Source organism: Crinia signifera, chromosome 7 (assembly GCF_055691185.1).
Source record: "Crinia signifera chromosome 7, ASM5569118v1, whole genome shotgun sequence".
In the NCBI taxonomy this organism is placed as follows: Eukaryota; Metazoa; Chordata; class Amphibia; order Anura; family Myobatrachidae; genus Crinia; species Crinia signifera.
In genome coordinates, this window is record NC_139223.1 from 31,875,819 (window position 1) to 31,888,549 (window position 12,731).

The window sequence follows — 12,731 nt, forward strand, 5'->3', positions numbered from 1 at the left end:
GTATAGCACAGACCCCAAATGAAGGGAATGTAAGGGTCGGTTCTGGGGATATAAATTGATAGGAATAGCTAGAGGGCAAAAGAACCTCCAACACCACCAATATGGAGGCCCCTGGGTGGGGGTATAGGTGAGAATGTGAGGCCCCCACCAGAGAGAGCAGTGGGAGAAGTAGCGTTAGAGGGTGTAATCTAGATTTCAGTAATAGGCAGGACATGCATAGACATGGAAATGAAAAGGGCATGAGTGGGGACCACTTTGTTACAAGTCGATCTGGCATTCCATAGGGCCCAAGATAAGGGGTAAGACTTTGTATATAGTAGATGAAAGGTGAAAAATGCAAATTCCAAAACAAGGGTACATTCTACCCCCTTCGCTGGTAATCCCAAGAATTTTCCGGGCTATGCCTTACTGAAAAATCTCGGGATAAGCGCCGTTTAGAGCCGGGCAGCGCCTTTACAGTGTTTATTGGGTAACCCCCTCATTTGGCAAGTACTTAAGTGGCTACACGCAATGCAACAAACTCGTTCTCACAGTACATCCAGTCCACATGCCCATCACAGGCATGATCATTCCTGTACGGTTCCCGCTAGCACAATATGACCTTCCGCCTTGTATAACCAGCGTGAAGAGCAATTTTTATTCCACTTGCCTTCAAAAACCACAAACTTGCTAAGTATAACAGAAACGTTACATTAGCAAAAGTAGCAATACATTAAAGACCATACGGTGCGCTATACATTGCTGAGGGAACTTTGTAGCACAGCAGAAAGGGACAGAGAAGGAGGGTGTGGGGAATGGTCATTATTATCCTTTATTTATATGGTGCCACAAGGGATCTGCAGCGCCCAATTACAGAGTAAATAAACGAATAAGCAAAACAGGAAGCAGTGACTTACATTTGAAGACAATAAAGAGCAAGTACAGAGTATATAACCATAGCTGCATCAGCAGGGGACACTGACATGAGTATCAGGGTGGCACAAAACCGCAGGATTCGGTGCCATCGAAAATGGTTCACGTAAGAGAAGGAAAAGCACATGAGGGAAGAGGGCCCTGCTCGTGTGAGCTTACATTCTAAAGGGGAAGGGGAGACAGCAGTGTCACAGATGGGACAGACAGCGATCGTGGAACAGAGGGTTTGGTGAGGAAGATGGGTGTTCACAGCCTTGTAGAGAGGTGGAAAGTCTGAGGAGAAGAGAGAGAATTCCAGAGATAGGGAGCAGCACGTGAAAAATCCTAGAGGTAGGAGTGGGAGGAAGTAATCAGTAGGCAGGTGAGGCGGTGTGCATCGGCGGAGTGAAGGTGGCAGGTAGGAGCGTAAAGGGAGAGGAGGTCTGAGATGTAAATGGGAGAGGAGCTGGGTGAGGGCTTTGTGAGTGCGATGGGCTTCAATTGGATCCTGAAGGGAAAGGAAAGCCAGTGAAGGGCTTGTTGCAGAGGGGAGGAGGCCGTAGCACATTTGGTGAGGAGGAAGAAGAGCCCGGCTGGATAGATTGGAGTAATGGTAATGTGTGAAGGGGAACATGGTATTCTGGAGCTGTACCGCACTGGTTAATAATAGGATGTAATAAATAATAGTGTGGTTACTTCCTCTGGAACGACCGGCATGTTTATGAGGTATATATTTTCATAGTGCACATATGAAATGGACCTTTCATAATGTGCCTGGTTGATTAACTGCCGGTGGTTCCCCCCGAGTTACAGATTCTTATTATTAGATTTTGACTGTATAGTCAAAATCGTACGCAGGTCGCACAGGTTTTTTACCTTGCGATCCCGGTGCGCGCTCCCGGGACAGCACAGATCGAAACCCAGATAGACAGGGCAGCAATGACTACATAGTGCAAATCTAATGCAGATTGTATGAATTGTATGTAAATAGCACAGAGTTAGCAAAGATTGCATAGCACTCACATAGCAAGGGAAACTCACTGTGTGTACACACCATTAGATTTGGGTGGGGTTTGTACTTCAAACATATCTATATTGCAGTGTAATAAAAATAAAGCAGCCAATATTTACCCTGCACAGAAACAAAATAACTTACCCAAATCTAACTCTCTCTGCACATGTTACATCTGCCCCTACTGCAGTGTAGCATGGTTTTGTTCATTAGCAAATCAAATGTGATTTGCAAGTGAACCAGAATCAGGCCCTGTGAGAAGTGCTGAATGTGGAGTCAAGGATTACTCCAAGACAGCACACATGGGGATATAGGAAATAGTAGTGCCCTCAGATAATGAGATTGCGGGAGGGGAGGTAGTGCGGGATGGTGGGAAGATGATCAGCTCAGACATGTTACATTTACGAAAGGGCTGGAACATCTAAGAGATAGTTGGAGACACGATTGAAGGGAGTGTTGGAGGTCAGGGGAGGAAAGGTAGATTCATCATCAGCATAGCGATTATATTGGAAGTCAATGAGTACACCTAAAGAGCACGTATAGAGAGAGAAGAAAAGGACTTTGGGGGGGGGGGGGGGGGGGGACACCTACTGCTAATGGAAGTGGGGGGTGGGGTCATGAGAGGGACAAGAAAGAATGGCCAGAGAGGATTGGCTTCCCTAAAAAAAATGCCCCGCATGTTTACTTACATGGTTGCCCAGTGGGGTCGCCGGAAGGGTGAGCGGGGAGCCGGGAGGGTAGGCAGCAGCAGGCAGGAAGCTGGGTGGGGGAGAGACGAGAGAGTTCTCCGTGAGCCGGGTGGGTAGGCGGGGTCTTCGGGAGCCAGCCAGCAGCACGTTCAGGACACTTCTTGCCTGTCTGTGCGGCCGTCGTCACGCTGCGCAGGGCCACACTGCCGGGTACAGGGGAAGTCGGGCAACGTCTGAGCAATGGTCAGACGCTGCCCGGCATTAGACTGCGCATGCGCAGTCTAATCCTGAAATCCCAGGATTGGATACACCAATCCCGGGATTGAAATCCCGGTGTTTTGGGGGCCAAATCCCGGGATCCCACCGATCCCGGGGATTGCCCACCCTAGGCCCAAGATAAGAGGTAAGAGTTTGTATATAGTAGAGCAGTGGATCCCAACCCTGGTCCTCAAGCACCCCCAACAGTGCACGTTTTCCAGGTCTCCACACAGAATCACAAGTGCTATAATTAGCTCCACCTGTGGATCTTTTAAAATGTGTCTGAATAATGAGTGCACCTGCCGGGTGACCTGGAAACCGTGCATTGTGGGGGGTACTTGAGGACCAGGGTTGGGAACCAGTGTAGTAGATAAAGGGTAAAAAAATGCAAATTGCAAACCAAGGGTACATTCTAATTAACTATGCCCCAGTGGCCAACATTTTTAACCATAGTGTTCATTCTAGGAATTTTTTAGGACAGGGTGCTGACCATGGAACAGGGCACATTTTACAGTAGAAGCAAAAAACAATCATGTAAAAAAAATTGCACCAGGATCACACCCCAGTACACACCGGGGGTTCTTCTGGTTCACTCCTTCTGGCAAATTCCATCTCAAATGGACAAAAACATGTGCACTGCAGGTGGGGTAGATGTTACTTGTGCAGGGAGAGTTACATTTGGGTGGGGGGAGATGCTTGTAACGTGCACCAAAAGTTAAACACGCTTCTAGTTGTTCCATGTGGAAGTCATTGATCCTATGCACAACAATCTCCTAGTGCTTGATGCAGACACCAATTGGGAGAACATTTTTCCCGCTCCTGATGGGTGTTGACCCCCCTCCAATTCCCATTTCTCATTGAAGGGTTGCTTCAGTAATTTCCAAGCTGAGTGCACTATATACAGCACAGCACGTGTATTATCCTTACGAGTCCGGGACAGGTAATTAACATTTTCAGAACCCCTTGCAGCTATGTACGTATAATATAACAACACCGGATCATGCCTTACTTGATTATAGTCCAACCAAGGATACAGCGTTTTATACCGCCTCATTTTTTCAATGCATCGATGCTAGATTTTTTATCTTTTTTTTTTTTTTTTTATGTAAATCACCTCTAGGTAATATTGATATATTTTTATACGTATATTTAATTTGTATTTGCTGGCGTGGATAGTGGAATTTACAAGGTCGACAGCTGTTACGTCGACTAGTGTCATTGTGACCAGGTTTAATAGTGTACCCCTAGACCCAACTAAATTCAGACGCTTAAGCGTCTAAATTTAGATGACCCCCCCTTCTTAGCGGCTTGCAGGAAGTCTGGATTCAGCGTCTAAATTTTAGCGTCTACATGTGGGACACCCCCTTTGATAGCGGTGTGCCGGGGTGTCTAGTTTAGAAGCCCCGGCACGTCAGCGGTGTGCCGGGGTGTCCAATTTACATGCCCCCGTTGTCAGCGGTGTGCAGGACTGCCTATTTCACTGTGGAACTACAAGTACCACAGTGACCTGTCAGCTCCTGTGCAGCGCGCACTGCTGCTGCCCGGCGCTACGCTGATAACGTAGCTTACATATGGAAAGCAGCCACGCGCTGCGCTGAGAACAGCTAGAGCGGCACGCGCACAGTTAAACAGAGCGTCTGGCAAGCTGCCAAGTTTCTGAGACAGACTGTGCGCGTGGTGGCGCCATGAAACTACACAAGTACCAGTTTGAATTTGGGGAAAAACATTCCCCCCCCCCCGATTGGTTTATAAATCATATGAAAGCATATAAACCACAGTAAGATGACACCACTACCATCTCTATATACAAATTAGAGAAGTTGCTATGGTGATTTGAATAATACTGGTTGTGCGTTTTTTTTATTTTACATAGCCATAATAAGAAACCTTTATGAGATATTTACATAAAATATTGTCTTTCTAAAGGTGCCCATACACTAGTAAGATTTATCTTCAGATCTGCCTGGTTGTAACAAAAACATGGTTATGGATGAGTGACAGTTTGTCAATTTTCCAGCATTTCCAAGCAAATGTTCAACTGTCATTTGCTCTCATCCAGAACCATGTTTTTGTTCCAACCAGCCAGATCCTAAGATAAATCTGCGTGTGTATGGCCACCTTTAGACTACATATGTATATACTCTCTCCACCAAGTTTGAACAAAAATCTGAGCTAGTGAGGTAACATTTTTACAAGAAGTGTGTTTATTTGACACGGAATGACCCATGGTGTCTCCCTTGCACAGATTTCTGCTTCTCTAATGCATTACAGTGCAGCAGAGGTCACGATGATGTCACAGATGGCAGCTGAGGTCACAGTGATGTCACAAACGGAAGCTCAGGCCAGGATGATGTCACAGACGGTTACACTTTCAGCTCTTTGATAGGTAGTTTTCAGAGGAGAAGGAAGCAAAATGCTTTGCTCATGCTTATGCGAATTGATGCTAATGTTCCTGCTAGTAAAACCTGGCAAAGGAGCACCAATACTGACAACTACAGGGCCATCTGCTGCTTATGATGATGATGACCTGATTAAAGAGGATCCTTACATTACTGAGGATATCGGACTGTACATAGCAGGGGTCCTGCTTCTTGCTATTATTGCTGCAGGTATGGTGGTCACCTGCACTTATTTATGGATAAAATCTTGGCTGAAATCTAAGTCTGAAGACAAATCGGACATTGATCTAGAGGCGAAACCAGCTCCTGAACAGATGACGGAGACCAGCGATGTGACTGACACCAGCGATGTGACTGACACTACGAAAAAAAACAAGAAGACCGTAAGGTTTCTGGATGATGCAGACACGCTGGAGAAGGCAAAGAAAGACCGCACCTCGAAAAAGTTAGAACCGATCAAAGAGAACAAGAAGAACCGGAAACAGATCATAAGAAATCTTGAAAAGATGATCAAAAAAGTTGGGCCTGGGTTCACCATACCCCTTGCATACTAAAGGAGCTCATACACGTTACAATTATTGTATACAATATCGCATCTCATCGCCTCTCGGTTTTGCGATGAGATGAGATGTGATCTAGTACAAAAAGTAAGTGCTGCACCTACTTCTTGTACTAGATCTCATTTCATCTCATCGCAAAACCGAGATGTGATAAGATGCGATATTGTATACAATATTACAATTGTAAGTTGTATGAGCACCTTAAGCCCCACGTCACACAGGGCAGGAGAAGGGACAAACATCCCGCAAAGTCATCCTGCGCCACCCTGTCTCTCCGGGTTCTCTTATTCCATCCTTGTGGGTTTCCTCCGGGTACTCCGGTTTCCTCCCACAATCCAAAAATATACTGGTTGGTTAATTGGTTCCAAGCGCCACTGGGGCAGGGACCTTGGAGAATGTCCTAATATTCCCTGTACATCTCTGTGGAATATATGTATAAATACCAATAAATACATATTATTATTCTCCTTAAGTTGTTGTAGCCAATATTTGATTTTATGCATTTTCCATAGCGTACTAAATTGTGGTAAGGGTAGAGATGCTCATTTTTATAGTTCATAATGTGATGTCACCAGCCTAGGTGACATGATACATAATGTCATGTCACCCGCTCAGGGGTAATGACCCACGGTTTCTGGGCTATTTTTTTAGAATAATTAGAAGGTTTTTTTCCTGACTTTTTTTATACTTACCAAGTCCCCTGGCGTCCACAGCAGGCCTTCAGCATCGTCTCCAGGGTCTCCAGCGGTCCCAGGAGTGCATTGCGTGAGTGCGCGCGCCGGTGGCGTCATAGACGCGCATGGGAACACGCGCAATGCACTCCTGCGACCGTTGGAGACGATGCTGAAGTCCTGCCGTGGGACACCGTGGACGCTGAGGGACAGACAAGTATGTTTAAAAAAAAATTATAAAAAAAAAAACTGAAAAATCCCTGATCCAAAATACTCGTGGTCCCGAGCATTTCGGATAAGGGATACTCAACCTGTATACACGTGAGCAAGCAGAATTCTCTAATACAATAAATTTATTTAAAAAAATATTTATGGCAAAATAAAGAACAGTAGGGGGGGTATGCAGGGTGCCACCGCTATTTCCGACTTGGGAAAAAGCGGCAGCTCCCAATTCAATGCTGTCATTAACGACAGCATTGATGCGGGATGACGGCAGAAAGGGCCCCACTTCAGAAGCTGTCGGGCCTGATCTGCCGATAACGGATTATCGTAATCCGGGCCACAGAGCGACAATCCACGGCCATTTTCTCGGCCACGCCGCTATTGCTCACATCGGCAGACGGGACATTGAATCCCGCCTGTCGTTTTGAGGTCGATCTGACCGCAAACAGGCCAGGATCACGGCTGTCAGGCAACCGTGATCCCAGATTGCATACCCCCCCCCCTCCCCCTTTCTGTTTGTGCGACATCAGGCATATGGCAGGGAGAGAACGTCAGACATAACATGATGAAATAATAAGTAATTGTCTGGTAACTGCATAGCCTTTATACAGAAAGCAATGGCCCACAAAGGGATCGGTTCTATCTGCATATAGGGGCTAATTCGGGGTAGGCAGCAAAGCAAATGGGTAACTAGCAGTGCAGTGGGGCACACATAACATTTGGGACACGTATTTCCAAAATCAAGTATAAACTACAGTGTACATGCAAAAGTAGCCAATATTTACCCTGCATTAAAAAAAAAAAATCATCATAAATAATAATCATCATAAATAATAATAATTTTGCATTGGATCATAGATCATCTAGTGTGAAAATACTTTATTTTTGCTTTGTTCCAAGCAAGAATCAGCCGTTTAGTATAGAACTTCAGGTAAAGAGCTCAGTGTAATAACTGAGATGTAGTGGATGTCCTGTAGTCATGGTGACACGTTCAGTGCCTGCCTGGGATCTGGCTACCTTTGTAGACTATATGGGGGTGCACACCCTAATGCTAAAAATAAATAGAAGGGCTACCATGCTGAGACTTGTAGTGCCACACAGTAAGAAACAGAGAAAATGCATACTAAGAGGTAAACACTGCTAATCGGAACAATTCTAATAATCCCTGAAACCTGTAATGTAAATGTGAGGGGCCGACCTACTGCCACCTCATCAGGTGGGTCGTTAACATTACTAAGGTTCAAGTCCCGAGCATGGGCCGCCCCCCCAAGCCAGCAAAGTCTGCCCGCCCTAAACCTGGCGTCCCAGTAGTGCGGAATCTCAGGTGGCTACAAAGCAGACCTGGTTGTTGGGGTCATTGTAATATCTGTGGGAGCCGTCAGCACCCTGACCCCACTCCTAGCTGTTTTTCTCCTGCTGAACTTGGAGACAATGGGCCGATCAGACCTGATCTTTCAGGTCCGTTCTCAGCGCCTTCTCCGATGGGTGGGATCTGCACATGTGCAAATATCACCACACGCCTATTCAATGTGGCGGGCGGATTGGCGGGAAAGGACGCAAATTGAACAATTTAGCATCCGTTTTCGATAATGCAAGTTCGGCTATTTAAAACGCTGAATCCGCATTGGCGAAAAATGGCTGCTAAATTGTCGAATTTGCTGCCAGTTTCCACGATCCAAAAGAAAATATCCAAGAGAGGATATGAAAAAGTCTCCCGGGGGGGGGCACAGCCTTCTAGTACAGTATTATGATTCAGTTAAAACTGTATTTTATTATTAAAAAATGTCTTTTTTGTGTGTGAGACCTAAATAACATTAGACAGAGACAAAACAACATTAAACATACATAGAATTCCCATTTGTGTTCAGAATCGTTGTATGGGAGGTAATTAGGATTGGTAGTGAGAAAGCAGTGAAAATATGAGCTTTCCTGGTTGTCTGGCGGTCTAAATAGACGTGGAGATATTATTTAATAGTACCTGTCAAGGTTAATGACCAATCTCCATTAGTGATACAGACAATGTGCCTCAAAATGCTACAGAGTAATCTAATGTAGCGGTTTAATCATGTAACATCCAATCAATACATTGTTGCTGCGAAAGTTGGTGTTAAGACAGGAGAAAAAAATACACACTGTACAATTTTTTTGACCAATTTGGTTGAAAGACATTTCCATTGAACCCAGTGTCCTGGACGAAAGATGTTGACAAGATATTGTCAACAAACAAATGACGAATGATGATGCGCATACCCGCCAGTTGTTCATCAAGATTGTTCGTCAACTGTGCATGCAGCTCAATTTGAATATCTTTCAAAAAGAGCCTATAAACTGTAGCTAGATCTTTCTTCTTTCGTCTGTTGTCAATATCTTTCGTCAACATCTTTAGTCCAGGACACTGGGTTCAATGGAAATGTCTTTCAACCAAATTGGTCAAAAAAATTGTACAGTGTGTATGCACCCTAACAAGAGTACTTGGGGTGGATATTTACTCAGAGAGTGGCTGCTACCTATGCATGTAAAGGTATTCAGTGAATGCGTAGTTGAGCGGACTCCGGGAGCATCACAAGTAGATGAATTAAGAGAAAAGAAGGTTTCTGCTGTTGCCAGAGGTTACCAAACTGACCCTGTTGTATATAGCCCAGTGCAGAGTCAAGATTGGTGCCTCTGGGAATGAGAGAACCAATAGTAGTAGTAGGTGAGTAGGGTACCCGCCACTATGATTCCTGGTGTATGCTGCTGCCCGTTGTGTGCAGTAATGACTGTAGTGAACAATGGGTGAGCGATAACACCCTGATAGTGGGGTATTGAAAAAAAGTTTGGTTAATTGCGTTTTGGCATGCGGTCCTCAGATGTTCCTAGTTTAGTCCCTGTTGTCAGGGATGACATTGCAGGGAAAACAACTTAGGTCTATAAGTACAATACTGGGATGCCGTGCAGAATTATTAAGTAAAAGAGAAAGAGAGTGAATATTCACTCGTAAAAGAGCAGCATATGAGGATCCCTCAAGTAGAAAAAAATTGCGATTTGTATGCAAGTTTTGTAAAACAAAAACAGAAACAAAAGGTTTAGCCTGTAATAGGCTCTGATCTCCTATTCCCCCAAACTAGTTGGACACTTAGAGTGACTACACGTGGTGGTCTGTATACAAACACTAGTGCAGTGACTGGCGTAAAAAACGTGGATAACAAGAGGACTATAATCGCAGCAATAATTGCATATGATTGATCTCTTATACCCAACAATGGACGCTTTGGCTGACTGTACGGAAATAGCCTGTATACATATACTGGTACAGTGGCTGGTGTGGTCGCCCCGCGCCACTCTATAGAGTGTGTACAGACAGAAGCAAATATAATATAGTCACAGTGATAAGTGTATATAAGTGCCGTTTCATCGATCCGCAAGCTATCCGGCCATCAGGAAAAGCTTCCAACAGTTGGATAGATTGAATAGGCTGAACGTAGGCAAAAAGTGCCAATAATTCCAACTTTTGGAAATACCTCCACTGACTGAATATCGCCACATGGCTTAAATCAGCCATCATCCCCTAATAATTAGAACCATTTGTATGATCACTGAGCGAGAGCCTACCTCAGAGCCCCGCACCCACTAACAAAGTGAACCATAAAAACTAAGAGAAACTCATGGTGAGACGTAACATAACATCACAGATTCATTACACATTCCAACAGAAATCCAACAGAAATCAATTACAGGTTGAACACCGATTATCCGGCATCGTCGGTTCCAGCACTGTGTTGGATTACCGAAATTGCCGGATTATCAGTGATACTATTTTAAAGCACCATAACCCCGCAGCGCGATCCCCGCAGCCCGGCTCTCACCTCCGCCACACCACCCTCAGCTTCTCTCCGGCTCCCATGGCATTCCACCTCCCGCAGCAATTATTGGATCCCATTGGATCAGCATGACCCCCCCCCCCCCCCACCCGCAACCTGATCCCCCCCCCCCCTGCATCCCAATACCCTCCCACTACCTCTCTAAACCTTCCCACTGCCCTTGCAACTACTTCTAAGCCCTCCCACAGTACCCACTATGTCTAAAAAGCAAACAAAATTTACTTCCGGCAGGCACCCGATGTGTCCGGATTAGAGAAGTTTCCGGATCAACGGGTGCCGGAAAATCGGGGTAGTACCTGTATTTTAAAGCTGCTTATAAACATGATTGCACATTACCTAAAAATGCAGTGCTTATTGAGACACATGCAATAGTATGTGATAGAAATTGTATCAAATTACCTGTAGATGAGATGATGGGTGTTACATAGGTTTCTCTGCAAAGGCAATGCACAGAAAGCTCAGAGGGGTGTTCCAAAGCCTCTCTGCCAATGCATCATGTGACTGTGGTTGCCATGGCAGTTGCCTCAATAGAAGTCTAAGAAAACAAAGCAAGGAATATGGTTATCACTAAAATAAATCTTATACACACACACAATGATTTATGATAAAGAAAAATTAAACACACATTTGTTCATGTTAATTGGTGCTCTTAAATAACATTCTAGAATATTAACAGAAAGAGGCGTTCTATGACAGCGCCAAGACAGGAATGGAGGGAATTACAGAACTGAAGCAATGTAATCAATTCATTATACTCATATCTTTGCAGATACATTGACAGATACTGGACATATTCATTTACAATTCTTCGGGCCAATCTTGCAGAGTTTATTTTTTTACACACACCACCACAGGGTACCGTACGTGCAGCATGCAGCCGCACTAAAAGGGCCTACACACGTAGCCATGTGTGTAGATGACTGTTCTGAGGGATGCCATGTCGCTCAGCGATGTGTGCGGAGTGATCTGTCAGGGCCAGTGTTCTCCATTGAGGACACTGGCCCCGACCAATTAATATCCAGCATGGTGGATATTAAATTGCCAGAAAATAGCGCATCGCTATGGCCCATACACACAGTGATGTTGGGGAATTTTCTGAGCGATTTAGTTAAATGAAAAATTAAAAGTAAAATCGATCAGAAAAATGCCTGTATATCGCCACCTGCGTAGGCCGCATTACTTCTGGGCAGAAAGGGTTGATCCCATTATGTCCAGTGAGTGGAGTTGAGCGAACCTGTCCGTAATGGTTTTCACTTTCTGTTCGGAGAGATAAATGCACGCCACCAGGACCGTCTAGTAATCTGATTCTATCCTTATGTATCCCTCCTATTATCCCTATAGATTGTAAGCTTGCGAGCAGGGCCCTCCTACCTCCATGTCGGTTTGTATCTGCCCAGTTTGTTTAATCACTGTTGTTTCCAATTGCAAAGCGCAACGGAATATGCTGCGCTATATAAACAACTATACATAAATAAATAATGGACATTTATGACCGTATGCAACACCATGTGACCCTCTGCTAGCAGACTAATGGCAGCACGGACGGTGTAATGGTTAGCATTACTGCCTCACAGCACTGAGGTCATGGGTTCCATTCCCACCATGGCCCAAACTGTGTGGAGTTTGTATATTCTCCCCGTGCTTGCGTGGGTTTCCTCCGGTTGCTCCAGTTTCCCCCATAATCTAAAAATATATAAGTAGGCTAATTGGCTCCCAACACAAATTAGCCCAAAACTAAATGTGTACATGTGGTAGGAATATAGAGTGTAAGCTCCACTGGGGCAGGGACGGATGTGACTGTTCAACTATACTCTGTTAAGTGCTGCACAATGTGTGCGCTATATAAATAACTGGTCATAAATAAATATATATATGCTCGCATTCTTTATTATCAGTGGCCAAATACAATGCTTCTAAAAACCAGAGCAATTACCCTTCTGGCGGAACACCCCAATAACACCCCATTAACCGCACATTCAGACAGCTTCAAATCTGCTGCCCCAGCATTTGCGGATACTCAGCCCCCTTACATACACTGGGTGACATCACACGACCTCTAGGTACGGAACAGAAATGACAGCTATTTAACCAGTGGACTAATAATAATGGGTCCTGTAACAGTTCGATAACAGACTGTGACCTTTTATATCATTATAACCGGGTACCCCC

General features: G+C 44.9%; 1 protein-coding gene across 2 annotated transcripts in view; it reads right to left on the reverse strand.

Annotated features, from left to right (window-relative positions):
• TRAF7 (TNF receptor associated factor 7) overlaps nt 1-12,731 on the reverse strand; it is a 152,799-nt gene that overhangs the window by 138,260 nt on the left and 1,808 nt on the right. For both annotated transcript variants that reach the window (XM_083152756.1, XM_083152755.1), the window contains exon 2: nt 10,962-11,097. The gene's annotated coding sequence lies outside the window, so the exon portion shown is untranslated. The remainder of the gene's footprint in view (nt 1-10,961; nt 11,098-12,731) is intronic.